Here is a 17,811-nt window from a genome sequence, read left to right as displayed (position 1 = left end):
TCCCTTCAATATAAATTATAAGATGTTTTAGCTTTTCTGTGTACATAACTTTTTTTTATTTAAATATACACAATGTCTAGATACGTAGTAAAAACAATGTATCTAAAAGAACCAAAATATCTTATAATTTGGAACAAAAGTACATCTATATACGAGATGAAGACACTGACGTGATGAATCAATGTAACTATCGCAAGGAAATTTTCCAGCCTAAAACGTTGACATGCATAGCTTGTTGACCTTACCAGATTGGCACAAATTGCACCGGTCTCTCTCTCACCAATAACAATAGGCAACATTTCTAAGAGTTAAAGCCAACCACACCTTAACTTGAAGCTCGAATTTCAATTTCCAAGTCAAATTAAATTACTTGTTGCTTAACTTCAAGTATGTGAAGACTAATAAGCCGAGTTTGTCAGCGTTTTTATGGATTTCAACACATGCACTCATACCTATTTCAACATTGAGTTATACTCCGGTGGTCGTCTTCAAAAACCTTGCACGAATTCTAAAGCAGTTGATAATTAATTTAATTTCATCATGAGTCTGGATTGGGACCGGCCCAATACCCATGCCCAAACGAAGCCCAAATGCAGCCCAGACCGATATTTAGGATCTTGACGGATGCTGCTTTCGTTCAGTTGCGTGTTGTGCTGCTTTCAGTCTCAGTGCGGACGCCGGCGGAGAGGCGACTGGTGAGTTGAACCGCGAGCGTGATGGCGCGAGCCTCGCTTCTGGCTCCGGCCATCTGTTCGTATCCCCGTACACCACTTTACTGGCCCCCGCGCAAAGTGTATCTCTGCATGGTCTGCAGGCAGGGCAGCGGCAAGGTGGATTTTGCATTCGCTTGATTTCCCATCATCCTCGCTACGAGTGTTACACAAATAGGTGCTCTCGATCACGCTCCACATCTACCAGTGCTTCCGCCAGCCTTGCACATGCTGTCGCGTCCCATCTACAGTCTACACATGTCGGCCCTACCTCGGTGAGCCGGCGCTCCAGCTTTCCCACCTCCTCATCCCCTACCTGATCTGGCGGTCGACACCGCCGCCATGGAGCTCTGCTTCCCCTCAGCCCTTGCGGTTGTTGCGCCGGGGCGACGGCGACGCCAAGTTACCGGGAGATGCAAAGGCGCGGCGGCGGAGTGATTGAGATGGTACAACAACAGTTAAGATCCACAAGAGCTCGGGTGGGTATGGTATGGGCTGGGCTTGCGATGGGCACGGGTAGGGGCCGAACTTGTCGTACTGTACTGTGTAATTCTCAAAAAGAAAAACTAAAATTAATTGTTTGTTTACTTTAAGATCCGTGCAGTTTTCGGAAAAAGATCTATCAGAGCAAAACTCTTAGAAATGTTGCCTAGTGTTATTGGTGAGACAGACCTCTAGTGCAATTTGTGCCGATCTGGTAAGGTGAAGCCATGCAGGTCAACGTTTTAGGCTAGAGAATTTCCTTGCGACAGTTACATTGCATTGATTCGTCACGTCAGTGTCTTCATCTCCTGTACAGATCCCTCTATTTCAAATTATAAGATATTTTGATTTTTCTAGATACATTGTTTTTACTACGTATTAGATATAGTGTATATTTAGGTAAAAAAAGTTATATACATAGAAAAGCTAAAACATCTTATAATTGAAATTGAAGGGAGTACCATTTTAGTTTACACGGAGGAGAGTTGTCTCGCTCAACAACGCCTTGTGAGCTAAAACATAGCAAACTAGCACCGTAAGACTTTTCTCCATCGATCGGCCCATGCAATGTAAGTAGGGATGAAAACGGATCGGATACGGACGGATATCACCGATATTACATTTGTTTTCATATTCTGTCCGGATTCGGATTCAAATACGGATAGTGTCAACTATGTCGGATATGATACGATTGGATATCGACATCATAAATATGCGATTTGAGTATTCGGATACGGATACGGTATCGGATGTTGGATATCCGGACTCGGATACTGACAGATCTCAACCCCTCTAAACGGATTCGGTTTCGAATACGGTCGGAAAATATCTGTACCATTTTCATCCCTAAATGTAAGTGTTGTCCATGTACAATGAAAGCAAACTCTACTACGCGACCAATAGCGCGGAACATGGACAGTGTGTCCCAACGGCCCAGGAGCCCAATACCCTACCGCTGGCGTCAAAGATGAGGAGCTTGCCAGCCTTAGGGTTCGGGGTCAGGGGGATCCAATCACCAACGGCTATACAAAGGGGTTTGGGGCGACGGTCGCGACACGACAATGGTGGCGGCCGAGACAACGGTTGGACGGGGCGGCGAGGGCGCAGCCTGCCTGGGAGGTGGGAGAGGGCAGTTGGGTGGGGCTAGCGGCGGGTGCACCACCACGGGAGTAGTCTACGGTGGCTCTGTCATTAGGGGAGGGCAGGGTCAAAGAGCGATGGTGGGAGGTGGGCGGCGCGACGAAGCCGCCGGTGGAGATAGTAGAAGCCCGGGTGCGGCGGTGCCAGAACCGGCAGGGCCGGGGCAGCGGTAGCGAGAGTACCAGCACCAAGAAGATTTCTACCATGAAGTCTTTTCTCTTTTTTTTTGAAAATACCATGAAGTCATTTCAAAATTGCGTTGTACTGCATGATGCAGCCAGTCTATTGGACAACTACTAACAAACTAATGGAGAAAAGAAGTTCTACCGCCGGTTTGAAAGCAGACGACACACACTAGGGCGAAAAACCAACGGTGAAAACTATTTCCAATGCCGGGTCGGCGGATGATCTGGCAGTGAATACCATGGTGGTTACCACCACGGGATCATATGGCAAACAAGCGGTGAAAACAGTTTTCAGTATAGGTTTTTTGCCCACTATGACGCCTACTAACAAATAGGCGAAGAAAAGAAATTTCACTACTAGTTTAGGGATTGAACAGGAGGTGAGGAAGGGTCAGGAACAAAACCCACTTCCCTCCTTTTCTTCCTTCCTCCCTCCATTTTCTTAACACCAGCTGCCACCTTTCTTTCACCATTGCTGGGGCCATTTTCCACCAATTTTCTCATGGAGAATCTTAATGATCAAAGATGAACATGAGCACACATCACTTTGTTTTTTGTAAGGTAGGTAACTATCAACCCTTTAAATTCCTACCATACTCCTTTAGCGAAATGTGTTGGAAAGCATATTTCTTCCTTTTAGAGGGATTCTTGCACCCAATTGATCGTGGAGATTCCCAAAATTTGAAGTTCTTTGTTGACACCAACTTACTCTATGGCTAATATGTAGCATACATCTAGTTTAGTTGTTAGCTTCTTTGTTTGGTTACATTATTTCCAATATATTGAGCTGAATGTGATGGATAGCCTCTTTAATTTAATTTGAGTGTATTGCAATACATGTTTTAATTGTGTTTCGTATACCTTTTTGCTTCTTTCACTTTGTGTTGCATAAAGTGGAGCCACGTACTTCGAAGTTGATTCATATAAGATATCTGCGCTTCAAAAACAGCTTGCTGGTTTCAGTATGGACCAAGTCATGAATTCAAATAGGGATCATTGTGTCATTATCTAATCAAGTTGCAGCTTAATAATCTCAATGAAACATTAGTCTAATAATCGTTGTCACTCAACTATTAAAACCAAAATGGGTCAATCACCCTCCCCATATCCCAACCCCAACGGCATTGTCCCAAAATCCGATCACCAGAAGTTCTCATGCCGATGGGCATGGCGGAGGTATGGATCCATAGTGAAGTTGGTAGAATAGAGTTGAAAAAAAGTGAACAGAGTAGTCCCAAATACGTCCTTAAGTCTAAACAAACGCACTGAAACAAACCAAAATATCGGCACTAAAATATTTGGGATCTAGACTCGTGGTGATATTTTTTCACCGCTAGTTTGCCATATGATCCAGCGGTGATAACCCACCAACCTGGCGTTGGAAATAGTTTTCACTGTTGGTCAAACCGGCGGTAAAACTTCTTTTCTCCATCAATTTGTTTAGTAGGTGGCATACTAGACAAAAAAAATTGTTGTAAAAAATAGGGGTGGGCATTCGGGTAACCCAAAAATTTTTAGCCGACTAATTCGGATAATTGGAAGTTTAGGTATTAGAAATTGCTACCCGATGTTAGCCCCAAAAAAGTATTACCCTAAATTTCAGGTACCCAATAATTTTGGTTCGGGTTTTATCCGATATACCTGAAATTGATAAAAACAATAATTTTGACAAAATTTCAGTAGCATTTTAAAACAATAAACAATAGTCCTCCAAATCACTTCATGTGTTCATATCAATTAACAACAAATCAATGATCAAGGTAGCATATATCTACATTGAGTCATACCAAATAAAAGATTTAAACTACATTGAACCATTTCGTATCTTCATATTAGAAATAGAAGAGCAAAATTTTGAGATATTTTAGGTAATTTCGGTAGTTCAGGTACTGGGGAACATTACCCGAACTAAGAGCATATGCAAGAGTTTTCAAAACCCACTTGATTTTTTTGGCAAGATTGGAAAAACCTACTCTCCAACAACTCCCTATCTCAACTCCTAATCTTCCTGTACTTGAAAAATCAAACTCGTCGTACTGATAAATACGCCCGTGTTTTATTAATAAATTGTTTATGTAAGCTAATGCCTCTTGTTTATACATGTGAATATGTAATATATATCATGCATATGTTGCTACAAACTCCTTATTTTTTTTATATTACCATATAGTGGTGGGTTTCGGGTTTCGGGGATCCAATAGAGTTTGGGGATCCGCCGAGTTTGGTTTTGGCTTTGGATTATCTCCCGAACCGGTGTTCGGGGCGGTTTCGGGTTTTGAGTTCAGGTTTTGGGTTTGGGTCCGCGGAGACTCCACCCAACCCGAATATGCCCCGTTGCCATCCTAACTCAAATGCAATCGCAACTAAGAAAATGTCAGTGGAGAGGTTTCTAGAGCTCTAGTGAGTGTATGTATCTGTTAGGAGTACCAATAGTGCTTGCAAGCCTAGTACACACTCTATTTGTATAGCACCAGAGCTCTCAACAGCTACTGCCACATCTCAGAAACTAGCCATCAACAAGTTTAAAGCTCTTGTGATCCCACTCCGGTGACCATGGGAGGGTTCCAGTGCGTTCCAACATCAAGCTCGGCACAGACTCATCTCTTCTGGAACTAAGCTCTGGTGATCACCACCAGAGGATTCTAGTGCCAATTGAAATCTATGCACTACCATTTTTGATCCACCGGTACTCCCGGTGCTCATCACCGGAGATCTCCAGTGAGCTCCTTTGAATTCTCCTACGTGTTTGTCCTGCCCATAGTACACAACACCTAAGCTTATATACCTACAGCTCTAGTGGTAATCGGAAGTTAAGGCTATGTTTAGTTCGCGAAATGAAAATTTTTGGATGTCACATCGGATGTTTCGGGGATGTCGGAAGGGGTTTTCGGATACTAATAAAAAAACTAATTACATAGCTCGCCTGAAAACTACGAGACGAATTTATTAAGCCTAATTAATCCGTCATTAGCGCATGTTAGTACTGTAGCACTTATGGCTAATCATGGACTAATTAGTCTTAAAACATTCGTCTCGCGATTTCCAACCAAACTGTGCAATTAGTTTTTTTCGTCTATATTTAATACTCCATACATGTGCCGTAAGATTCGATGTGATAGTTTGGGGTGAAAATTTTTGGGAACTAAACCAGGCCTAAGGTGCCCGCTGTCAAAACAACTGTGCTGGCCAGGCCTATGTCAACTAAGCTCCGATGGGGGAGCTGTGGTGCCCCCACAGAAGAGCTCCGATCCCACTATAAATAGTGCAGCAAGCACCTCTCTCAAACCTTTTCATAGAGGCTAGCTCTAATAGGTGTCCCACAAGACAACCGACACCCCTAGCACCAAGTTAGCATCGTCAAAACATTTTTTCCAAAGGTTTTCTCTTTGCTTCCTCAATGCCACTTGATCTGAACTACCGAGAACGGCGACCATAGGGGGGGGGGGGGTTGAATGGGAGGCTTTACAAATTTCTTTTGAAACTTTGGCTGCTGTCCCAAACAATCCCCACACCTCAAAACTCACAAAAGTTGGCTAGATGTTCTCGGTGATGACCGACAAATAGAGCGAAACACACAACAGTGGAAAAGCACACGCAACACGGAAACACTCGAAAACCCGAAAACAGAGCTCTCAACTTTAAGCACAATGAAGAAAGAGTCTGACTCAAATCCTTCTAGCCAACTAGTGACTTGAGGATTGTGAAAACTTCCTAGGCACTCCTAGAAATCCTACGGATTGAAAACCGTACACCTAGAGCACTTGGAAACACAACAGAACCAATTTTACCTCCAAGAGTGCGGAGGTTCAGTATTTTAGTTACGAGGTTCAGCTCTGCGGAGGTTCTGAATTTTGGTGCGGAGGTTCCACGCTGACAGATTTCAGCAGCCCGAACCAAATGAGAAAAGTCAAAACTCGACCAAACAAACTCCGATTGAACTGAAATTTTGCACAAACCTGCACTAGGATGTTACCAAGGTGTCCACAAAATTTGAGCTCCAAAAGATCAAAGCTTGAAGGTCAGCCCAAAAAACAAGCTCTCAAACCGGGGTTTTCTCAATTTTTTCTCCAAGTGGTGGATCTATGTGCTAGCGGGGAATCTACCAAAACCACTTGGCATAGATGTTCCTCAGAGGTCCTAGAATGAATCCATCCACTCAAATTATTCCCAAAACTGCAGGAACTCAAGATCCATCAAAACGGAGAAGGGAAGGGGAGGGAAAGAGGAAAAAACAAATCGATTGAAACACAAGAACTTGGCCACGAATTTAAGAGGAAACATTGCTTTAATTGTCTCTTGAACAAGGTCAGGCCCTTTGCCAAGTTACATAGATGAAGGTTTACACAGATAGAGGGACTAAAACTGTCATCTGCGGATCTCACACACTGCGAAAAACTAAGACTAGCTAAACAACCTAAAGACTTAGATGAAAGCTAATGGAAGAGATGGCTAGATGGGGTCAGCCTCCTATCTTAATTATAGTCCTATTGCACATTCTCAACAAGCCCTTAGATATTTAGGCTAAACCACTTAACCCCAGGTGCAAAATTGTCCAAGTAGAGATGTAGGCATCCGACAACCACAAGCTCTTCACGACTTTGCTTCGCCTCGATTCGATCTTCGTGATGACGCCACGAGCCGCCTCCTGTTCCCGCCGGAACTCCACCAGGTTTTGTGGCTCAAACCCAAAAACTGTTCACTGGTGGTTTTGAGGTCCAAACCACCAAACCACTCTGGAGAAGTGCATCCGCTACACCTCCTCCACGATCTCAATACATGTCACCGTCGTCCCTCGACCGCCTGATCACCAAATTATCTTGTGCTCCTCGCTTGACTTGGTCAACACGGTCCACTCCTCCATGTACACTTGCACTCGTCGATGTCCCCAAGTGTTAGCCACCCACGGTCAGTCCTCCGGCTCCTTGGTCCCTTAATCCAAGCCTCACGTCCGTTTTTCACCAGTCCGGTCCATTGGCCCAGCATGTCTCTACTTGATCTTCTCATAGCCATCGACCGTCTTAGTGCTCTACACCTACACACGACAAAGCCAAGAGACATGTTGCACAACATAAACACTCATGCAATGGTCAGCCTCTAAACTCAACCAAAGCCGATCATCTCCTGACAATCACTCATCGCAACTCGACACACAAGGGAACAAATCAACCTTGTGTTCGCATGATCTAATACACACACTTTGTTAGATCTCACCTAGTGACACTTGGAGAACCACATTAGCTAAAGAATTCCCCTCTTTACAGTATGGCTATCTATTATAAACCCGCACATTCACTTCTCTACACACCTTTGTCTAGCTAAAGCAAAACCTACACTTACGCCTTTCCTTTTAGGCTTTGATTTCCTTCTTCCATCATATGCATCATCTCATGTTGACCACATGCAATCTATGGTCCTTGACATCTCTCCCTCATGGCCCCATGTAGCTCAACCACTTGTGGAATAACGTTCCTAGTTTAATATAATCATCTCAATGAAACATGTAGTCCACTAATGTTCTTACTCAGTTACTAATGAGAGTCTAACCTAGCACTACTACAGAAACGTCATCACCGCTGGTTCCACACCCCACATCACCGCCGGGTTTGGCCCCTTGGCGATGAAAGTCATTGGTGATAAGAATGGTCATAGTATATAACCACCGGTTCATGTTATTAGCGAGCGGTGATTCATTCCAAAAATAGGTAAAAAAAGCTAAAAAAAATTAGATTTAATCCCCAGAAGGCCCCACTAGCTAGTGGCACAGTCACATGATTTTTCGCTCAAAAATCCACGCGCTACGCGATGGTGGGATTCGAACCTGAGACCTGTGTCCTCACAGGTAGCTGCTCTAACCACTCCACCCTAAGTGGCTTGTGTCTAAATGGCATATTTATTACCCTAGTATTCACTTCTAAGGATTTGGAAGTGAATATTTAGGGCGCTAAATGACTTCAGATGAAAAACTCATCAACTACAAAGTTATTGTTCTAATCAAGATCTACAACTTTGATGTTGGTCATTTCGCCATCCAAGGTTGTTTGAACAATTTGAATTTCCAACTGTGTGAACTTCAACCATACTTTTGGGGCCTCAATTGATTTCAAATGAAAAAGTCATCAACAACAAAGTTGTAGTTCTCATCGAGATCTATAACTTCGGTTTTGGTCAATTTTACATCCGAGGTCATTTGAAAATTGTGAATTTCAAAATTTTAGAACTTCATATACAAATTTGAGACCCTAAATGATTTCTATTGAAAAATTTGTCAACTTGCTTTTGACAATTTTTCATGTGAGGTTGTTTGTACAATTTGAAAAAAATGAATATTAAAATATGAGAGCTTCAAACAGAATTCTATGACCGTAAATGATTTCAAATAAAAAGTCATCAACTAAAATCTATAACTTTGATATAAAGTTTGTTTTCATCTGACTTTGTTTGAAAAAGCTATGAATTTTATTTTGCTGTAGCACAACTCAAACCGTTGGTGAAAGTGAAGGTGAAAATGGGTCAACCATCACCTCTGGTTGGTAATGCAAACCAGCGGTAATGGTAGGTTATCACCGCCGGTTCGTGTTACGAGCCAGCGGTGATAATCGCCCCCATTTTCACCAACGGTTCGTAACACAAACCGGTGGTGAAAATCATTTTACCAACGGTTCATAATACGAACTGACAGTGAAAGTGGCGGCAGTGATTATCAATCTGCAGCAGTGTAGGGTATGTTAAACCCTTGGGTCAGGGACGAGACAACTTGGTAACCCCCAACTAATTATCCAAATCAACCGGGGGCTCAGGGGCTACACCCATCATGTACGCTCATGCGTACACTCTGAGCCACAAGCAAGTGGCCTATGAGGCCTCCGAAGGCCCGACCTAGAGGAAGTCCCAGTGGCTAAGGGACAAAACCAAGCTAAGAGGGGCCAAGTCCCCAATTTAGGCCACCCTCGCTCGAGGGCTCGCAAGGGGGTCTCCAACTCAGGGGTGCCCTAGCCGAGGTGGCGCCCCCGTGGAAGCCCAGTCTTGGCTCGGGCTGAGCATTTGCCCTGAGCAATGCCAAAAATCAGCCCTAGAATATGTCAAGCGCCCGAAGCCTAACAGGCTTTGAGCGGCAGAAGCACCACACCACCATACCATTCCACAGCCGTGAAGTGTTGTCAACCACTCTCTTGGCAGGGTCATCACTACTACAGAATCGTTGTGTAGTCCGACTCATAATCCATGTAACCAAATTAAATATTAGTCTTTCCAAATAGCTTCAACGTGCTGGCAGAATGCTTCAATGTCCATTTATTAGTAGCATAGTCTTTAAGGATCCAAATTGAAAGTTGAGACATATTGTGACCACCAACACCACTAACAGTACATACACACAAGCGACCCTGAGTTTGATGGATGGAGGGTAGAGTACCACGAGGCCTAGGAATTTTCCTCCATGTCTTTCTCTTCATATCCACTGCAAGTATCACAGAGTACCCATAATGTGTAGAAAACTGTTAAGAAACACACTTGCTGATCTTGAATGTATCACATCATCAATGTCCTGGCCCCATTCAGATTCCTTATAGGTCCATTCTGCAGTTCAGATGAGTAGATCTCCACACCTAGGCACTCAACATCCTCATGCTCCACAAATTCAATCACATGAAAGTGCGGGGAGGCTATCGGATCGAACCCCAATCGAGCCAGACTGACAGCACGGATGCTAGGTGGCAATAGCCAGAAATTCTTGGTTGCCGGATTGTAGATGACATATCGGGGTCCAGCACCAGCAGCCTCAACGCACGAGTATAGGACTAGCCCATTGCAGCAATCAAAGACAGCTACATTGTCCCTGGGGAAGGGCAAGAAGGACAAGTCGGGGAGTTCACCGGTGAAGCTGGTGAAGTTTCTCATGCCATTCTCTCCATCGTAGAAGAAGTTGGCCATAGTCTAGGGCAGCACCTTACGGTTATGGGAGATGAGGCTATTCCAGGAGCGACAGACACATTTGCAGCAGAATAAGGAGCGGGCAGGGAGGCAGCGGAGGATATCAAGAATGACATCCTCTGTGAGGTTGGCCAGTGCGTTCCTCTTGCTGGGGGCCTCCTCCATTTCGTAGAGCCTGCGGTCGTCATTGTGCAGTAGGATGACAGCTTCCTTACAAATGAGATCACTAAGATCTTGTGATCTTGTTTGGATCTATCCACATGTGTTGGGATGGATTGAAGTGGATCTTGAGGTAAATTTTATAGCAATCCACCTCAACACATATGGATTGAGATGAATCTAACAACATCCAAACAAGGCATAAAGAGGAAAATAATCCAACAAAGATCTATCATTGAAGTGCAAAAGCATACCTTGCCTTTGGATCTGGCGGTAGTGCGACGCAAGGCGTGCACACAAATAGCGAGACAGGAACAATGGGTCGGCCGTGCAGGAGGTGGCGGTGGCCGGCCGGCCTTATCGGGGCTTCAGTCCAGATCTAAGGGTCCGGATTCAATACGCACTAATGGACGGCATAGATTTCGAGCATCAACCATCACTGTATGAACGTCCTGGTGGGTGTAACACTACCGTAACGCACTGACGTTGACTTCGGATCACCAACGCACCCATTCAAACAATGGTTGTTCACTGCCGGTTCATACGGTAATCCAACGGTGATAACCTGATCACCACCAGACCTTACTGTAGCGCACACGTCCATCATGGCACCGGTGGTAAAACAAATGTTATCTCTGATGGGTTCATCGGGCGATAGACATAGAATGAGCAGCCGGTGGTGAAAACCTTTCTATCGTCGGACCAGCAGACGACATGGCAGCGAAGGGCAAGATTCTATTCACCGCCGGATCATACACCGAGCCGGCGGTGAAAGCGTGCATCACCGCCAGTTATTCGGCCAGGAAGGGGCCCATGGGTAATGAGCCGGCGGTATCACCGCCGGTTATCTCAAAACCATTGGTGAAGGTCCCGGTGGTGAATAGACTTTCTCTAGTAGTGCATGACCAGGACATGGCGAGTCAGGACAAGCAACTCTCCTGTGCCCACATAGTCGGTGGGCTCCGAGCCCGCTTGGTAGCCCCTTCAGGTAGGGGCAGAAACAGTGTGCCAACGAAGCTTAGAGAAGGCTTGCATAGGGAAGGTGACACTGTGGCAAATAGCACCTGGTGGATAGCACCAAGCTACAGTAGGACCATAGGGGGTGGTTGCGATTTTGTCAGCCCTCAGCTGCAATATACAAAGGAGGAACAATGGTGCCAAGAGAAGAAGGACCAAAAGCATAAGGGCAAGAAACCCTGGAGAAACCATTCGACTTATACTTCCATTCCCTCCTGGTATATGAGGGAAGGCATGGGCTCCTGTAGAAGGGATCTTGAAACAGAACCTCTAACTAGCCGATCAGATCTTGCAGAAGAGACGCCGAACATGATCAAATCCTGAGATTAGCTTAGCGCGTCATCCTAGATCTCACTCTTGATTGCTCCATTGCAAGAACTTCTCATTTGAGAATTCCTAACATGAAGAATACCACTGATGGATGTAGGGCTTAGATGCTCAAATTAGGATAAACCCCTTGTGTTTGAGTGCTTAAGCCGCTGGAGGAACAGACACACTGACCCACAATGAACAACCCGATTGCTGCTGCATTTTTGAACCCATGATAGTTACCAAAACCAAACCAAGACTTTCAAGTATCCCTTGTCAAAATCGGCCTAGGCCGGTTTCTTCAACCCCTGCATTGCTTTCTACCAAAACCAGCTCAGGCTGGTTTCAAAACTAGCATGGGCCGGTTTTCTCTGGTTCCACTCCTTTTATTGTCCTTTTTGTTGTTTGATGGAATATGGGGTCTATCTCCTTGAATACTTGTTCCCTCACCTTCTCCAAGCCTTCTTGCTTCTATTTCTTACAATAAGCCCACTGGAGTATACGCTCCTTTGTCTTGGACAAGCCCGATGGACACCACTTTGGCTAGAAATATTTGGAGCTGCCCTTGTTACTCTTGGTCTCATGATCATTAGTGGCATAACCCATAAACACTTCTTGCATTACTGCTGGAGCCAGATTCTCAATTACAATTAGCCCATCAATTTTTATGACTAGCACCTCTGTAGAACTGATTATGATATATGCTTGCTTAGAAGCCTTATTCAGGAGGGTAGCGGGAACCACCTCTTTCTTCTTAGGAACATATATTTGCTTTGCTAGTGCCTTTCCCTTTTGTTGCAAAGTTGGAGCAGCAAGATTTTCCATATCTAGCTTACTTTGCCCTGCCCTACTAGAACTTGATTGGTCGTTGCCCAATTGGCTGAAACCGGAACGATGTGGATCATGACTAGCAGGTATTCTGACTCATTGATGTTGCATATGAGGCGCTTAGAGGTACGACACCCACACCCACCTCGCCCCCACACTAGACATGGTGAATACAGCATCAGGGGCTCCCAATAGGCCACACATGGAGCAATGTGCTACTGAATTTGAGTCACAGCATGTGACTTTACACTCTATTTTGTTGGCTCCCCCTGTTAACTTCCTTCAGGGGTGAACACACTTTTTTTATTAGCCAATTCATTGAATCGGCCTTTTGCTACCTATACTTTCTCATAAGGTGGTCAAATGTTGACTAAAACTGCACCTGCTTGCTAGAAACCTTAGTTTCATTAGTATTCGAAGTCCTAGTCTCACGACGCTTCAGTTTAAACATGTGTTGCACTTTTTTTTATCAATGCTAGCTTGGTCGATTTCAGAAAACGAACTTGTTGTTTTTTCTCTTCACCACCCTAGAATTTGCTTCTCTGACTTCCAAAGTTGGCATAGCCACCTCCTTTTGGACAGTAGTGATGTTGGTTGTCTTCTTCTTGACTTCAGGAGCTTTTCCTTGCCCCCCCCCCCCCCCGAGCCCGGAAGACTTGATAGTAATTTCGAGGTTCTCCCAGCCATCATCGCACCTTACAAGCACAACCTCACGAGCCAACTTCTTCTCACCCTTTGCTGATTCCGGGGTTCACCAATTTCCAATAGTAGAATTGGCATGATCCGGCTGAATCGAGTTCAAGCATGTTGACCAAGAAGGGTGTCTTGTCAATTGCATCTCATTTTGACTTAATCGTCCCTCATTAATGCCACTTATAATATGCCCATGGTTTCATCTTATCAAGTGGTGGCAAAGGATGTGACAATTTAATATACCTATTCTTAAGCAATTCATCCAAATTATGCTCAGGTTTAGATGGGTCAAAAGAAAACTTCATCTCTTCTTGCCAATTCTTATGAATCAGCTTGAGAGACTAGCATGTGATTGATTTAGCTTGTGTTGGCCAAACAAATTCAACAAGGCAACATTCATTAATTTCATCGTCCAAGCTATCTGAATGATATTCAAGAGCATGCATATTAAGACGATGACCTATGAACATCCCTATCATCTTTAGAGCAAGGTTCAATAGCTAAATTCTATTGCAACAACTGATTCAAAGTAAGAAATTCAAAATGCTCAAGCTTGTCTTTAACATTAGGGCACAAACCATTAATAAAAGCCAAATCAGTTAAATCTCCTTCAACAGTTATCAAATTAAAGCATCAGTTGTTTATATCTCTAAATCTTTTGATATAATCAGGTCGGACACATCGCTCCCTTGCCTAATTGATGTCAAATTTGATAATTTCATCTTATTAGTTTCGTTGTAAAAGTGTTCATGAAACTTTTCTTCTAATAGAGCCCAAGAACCAATGGAACAGAACGGTAAAGAAATAAACCACGAAAATGATGTAGAAATGAGAGAATGGAAATTTTGAACTTTCATAAAATCTAGGGTACTAGCTTCACCCATTTGTGCAACAAACAAATGAATATGTGCCACGTTAGATTTACTATCTTCGCCGCTGAATTTTGAAAAAATCCGGTACCGTCCAATTATTAGGAGCTTTCATAAAATCAAAATTAGAAGGGTGTGCCTCATGATATATTATTCCTGCTAGGCATAATTTTTGTACACCCAGACTTGATTCAATTGACCTAGCTACTTACTCTCCAAATTGAATAAAATTTTTAGTAATATCGGCTTGAGAGAGGATGGGTACACTGTCAAGCGTAGAAATCGTAGTCGGAGACTTAGGAGGGTTAGGCAACACCATAGTATGTGCCAACTAAAGTCACGGTGCTGCTGGTCCGTCATTGGCTCGTGTAGTGTAAGCCTAATTTGGCGTGTACGTGACGAGTGGCAGTGTTGTGTGCTAACCTCACCTATATCGGCCCTATTGATTTCATGCACCGAAAAGGGACAATTTGGCTTGATTGGCATCATACAAATTTTGATTGTCATAAAAGTTGATAGGCATCCGATATTAAGATTGCTTAGCAACAGGGGCTGATCCACTAGTAGACACACCATGAGGCAAACTAGTAGGATGATCAACATGCTTACTTTCTAATCAATTAAAACATGTCATGATCACATTAATAGCAGAGAGTGAGCTATTGTCACCTTCTTGTGAATCATCTAAAATCTTAGCATAATCAAGCATGAGTAGGAGGCAGATCATCACCTTTCCATCATCTTTTACCACAGTTGTAGACGTGGAAGTTGAATGTGGTCACCAAAGATGGGATCTTTGTATTGGGTGACGACGACTCCCTCGCGATCTATTGTGTTACTTGAACAAGTTGCTTTTAGTTCAGCGATGAATATCGCTTCTAGCATTTGGCGAAGGTTGTCGAGGAGCTAATGAAGGCGAGACAATGTTGTTTTGAATGGTGGCATCACCCTTCTTCGTGTCGTTGTCTTTAGACATGCTTGTCCCCAACAAAGTCGCCAAAAAGTGAAACATGATTGTCCCCAATGGAGTCGCCAAAAAGTGTGTTGATGCAAAATCCGGTCACACATGAGCAAGGGTAAGCTAGCCCAAGGCCGCACATGGCCTAGCGTGCAGATTCGACACACATTCTTTGCCCGAAGAGCCCATAAACACATCCCGAGAAGACCTGTTGGGAAGGAGCACAACTGGGTTGCCCTAGGATTAGAATGACCACCTAGAAAGCCAACAAATCACATCAAGAGTGGTTCTGGACAGCAGGGGTTGGAAAAGCTTGTGTTAGGAGACGAGGATAGTAGATTGATTGTTTAGATTATTGTGTGTGGTTCACCTTAGTCGGTCGTGATCCTCTGATATATATAGAGGGGTAGTCTTATCCCAATAGAAAACATTTTCAAATAATAATATCTGCAATTATCCAATGAGATTGGGCAAGTTTGCATTGAATTTGGATTAATTTGGACTAGGAAAGATAAAACCGGCTCAAACCAATTTCCCAAACCGGTCTAGGCCAGTTCACATGGGGCCTGACGAGTTGGCTGTGAAAACTGGCCTGAGCAAGTTTTCATTTCTTTAAATGGCTGGTAATTTAAATACAAATTTAAGGGGCTACTTATACTATCTATTATGATGCCATGTGAATAATTGGTTGAAAACTGGGGGCTATTTTAAATTATGCTTCGTAATGGCATAGGTGGGTAATTTGAATACATATTTGGTGGTTACTTTATTCAAAATACCAAAGACTGGGACACTAGCACATTAAAACTTTTCACAGGCGGTCAAAAAAGATCATCGCAGGTGGGTATCACGTCCGCCTATGCTCCAATGTCTTCATTAATCTGATTTCCAGAGGCAATTCTAAATGCCCGCCTTCGTTAATCCAAATAAAAAACCAAAAAAGCATAGAAACAGGCGTCCATCTGTTCTTGGCGGCAGTGTGGGAGAGGAGGCCATCTTCCCTGTGCCGCCGCCGGGGTAGAGGTGGCGCCCCGCACACCGCTGCTGGGGTGGAGGCCGTCTTCCCCGTGCCGCCACCAGGGTGGAGACCGCGCCCCGCATGACGCCGACGTGTAGGAGGCCATCGCCAGGAGAGATGTCACAAGGGAGGAAGAGGACTAGCGAGGTGTCGCGAAGACAGCGGGATTGGAGAAGTGTGGGAGACGCCAAACCCTTACTTTTGGTATTTATATAAGTCCGTTAGATGATTTGGATGTGTGCTTTCCTGGGCCTCGGCCATATTAATAGAGGCGGGCCTCTTAAGGTACCCACCTCTAAAAATAGGCCCTATTTTCAGAGGTGGACCACCGTAAATAGATTTTGAGAGGCAAGCAACTTTTATGTGTCTCCGTAAATAAAGCGACCACCTATGTAAATAGATTTTGAGAGACGGACAATTTTTTTGGTGTCTTCGTAAATGAAACGACCGCCTCCGAAATTCATTAGGTATTTTAAAAGACACGTAAAATTTGTGCCTGCCTCTGCCAATAAAAGTGGACTGTCTCCTAATTTTTTTTTGTGGTAGTGAGAATTATTTAGATAATATAGCTTTGATGGCTAATAAATTCTCTTTTTTTGTGAGAATTTATAGGATATACCTTTTTTCTAAGATGTCTTGTGTGAACTAATGTGAAGGCTCCATTGGGAACTTTGGTTAGTAATATAAAAATATGTGTTTTTATCCTTTGCAATGGAACCCTATGGATCTTTGATGTGTATTTTGTTGAAACCTAAACTTAAGTTATGTAAGCTCTTGTTGAATCCCTTTAAGTCATATCATAAATCTATATTTTGGGTTTCAATTTTTAATCTTATTATTAGTTGTTACAATTTTGTATGTATGTGTTAAGTTGAAAGCCTAGTGATTATTGTACATTTTAAGAAAAAGTTTCCTTTTTATTTTATTAAAAAGATTCTAGGTCATAAGCTACTCCCTTAGTTACTACAATTACACAAAAAATTGTGTCAGCCTGTATAGGCACTATCACTCAAGATGCTCAATTTGCTATATCAAAAAATTATATGTGTGGTAGTAGTTCTTATTAAAAAATGTAGAGTGCTTAAAAGTAGTTACTAGTATATTGATATGACGTATTGTTTCAGTCAAGATTGGAAAACTTATCTAGAGTAATAACTTATGAAATTATTGTAATTAAGTATTAATATCATTAAAGTGAATTGTAAGTGTCTTTTGGTTATGGTTTGTGTCGCAGGGTCGAAACCACGGCAAGCATTGTTGTTCGTGGTGTCACTGAGTGTGTGTCTCTGGTGGCTTAGGTGGACTCAAGAACACAGAAAGGACGCATGGTTTATCCTGGTTCGGGCTATCGGGGCCCTACATCCAGCAGCTGATGATCCTTATCTTCAAGAGCATCCAAAATCGGGGGGTTACAACAGAGTGTAAGAGAGAGATTTGGTAGGGGATCGCTCGGTGCTGATCCTTGGAAGCCTCGCCTCCGGTGAGATCTTCCACCTAACCGGAGAGGAGGAAG

The sequence above is a fragment of the Miscanthus floridulus genome, chromosome 4 (assembly GCF_019320115.1).
Source record: "Miscanthus floridulus cultivar M001 chromosome 4, ASM1932011v1, whole genome shotgun sequence".
Taxonomy (NCBI): domain Eukaryota; kingdom Viridiplantae; phylum Streptophyta; class Magnoliopsida; order Poales; family Poaceae; genus Miscanthus; species Miscanthus floridulus.
This window is presented reverse-complemented; position numbering follows the sequence as displayed.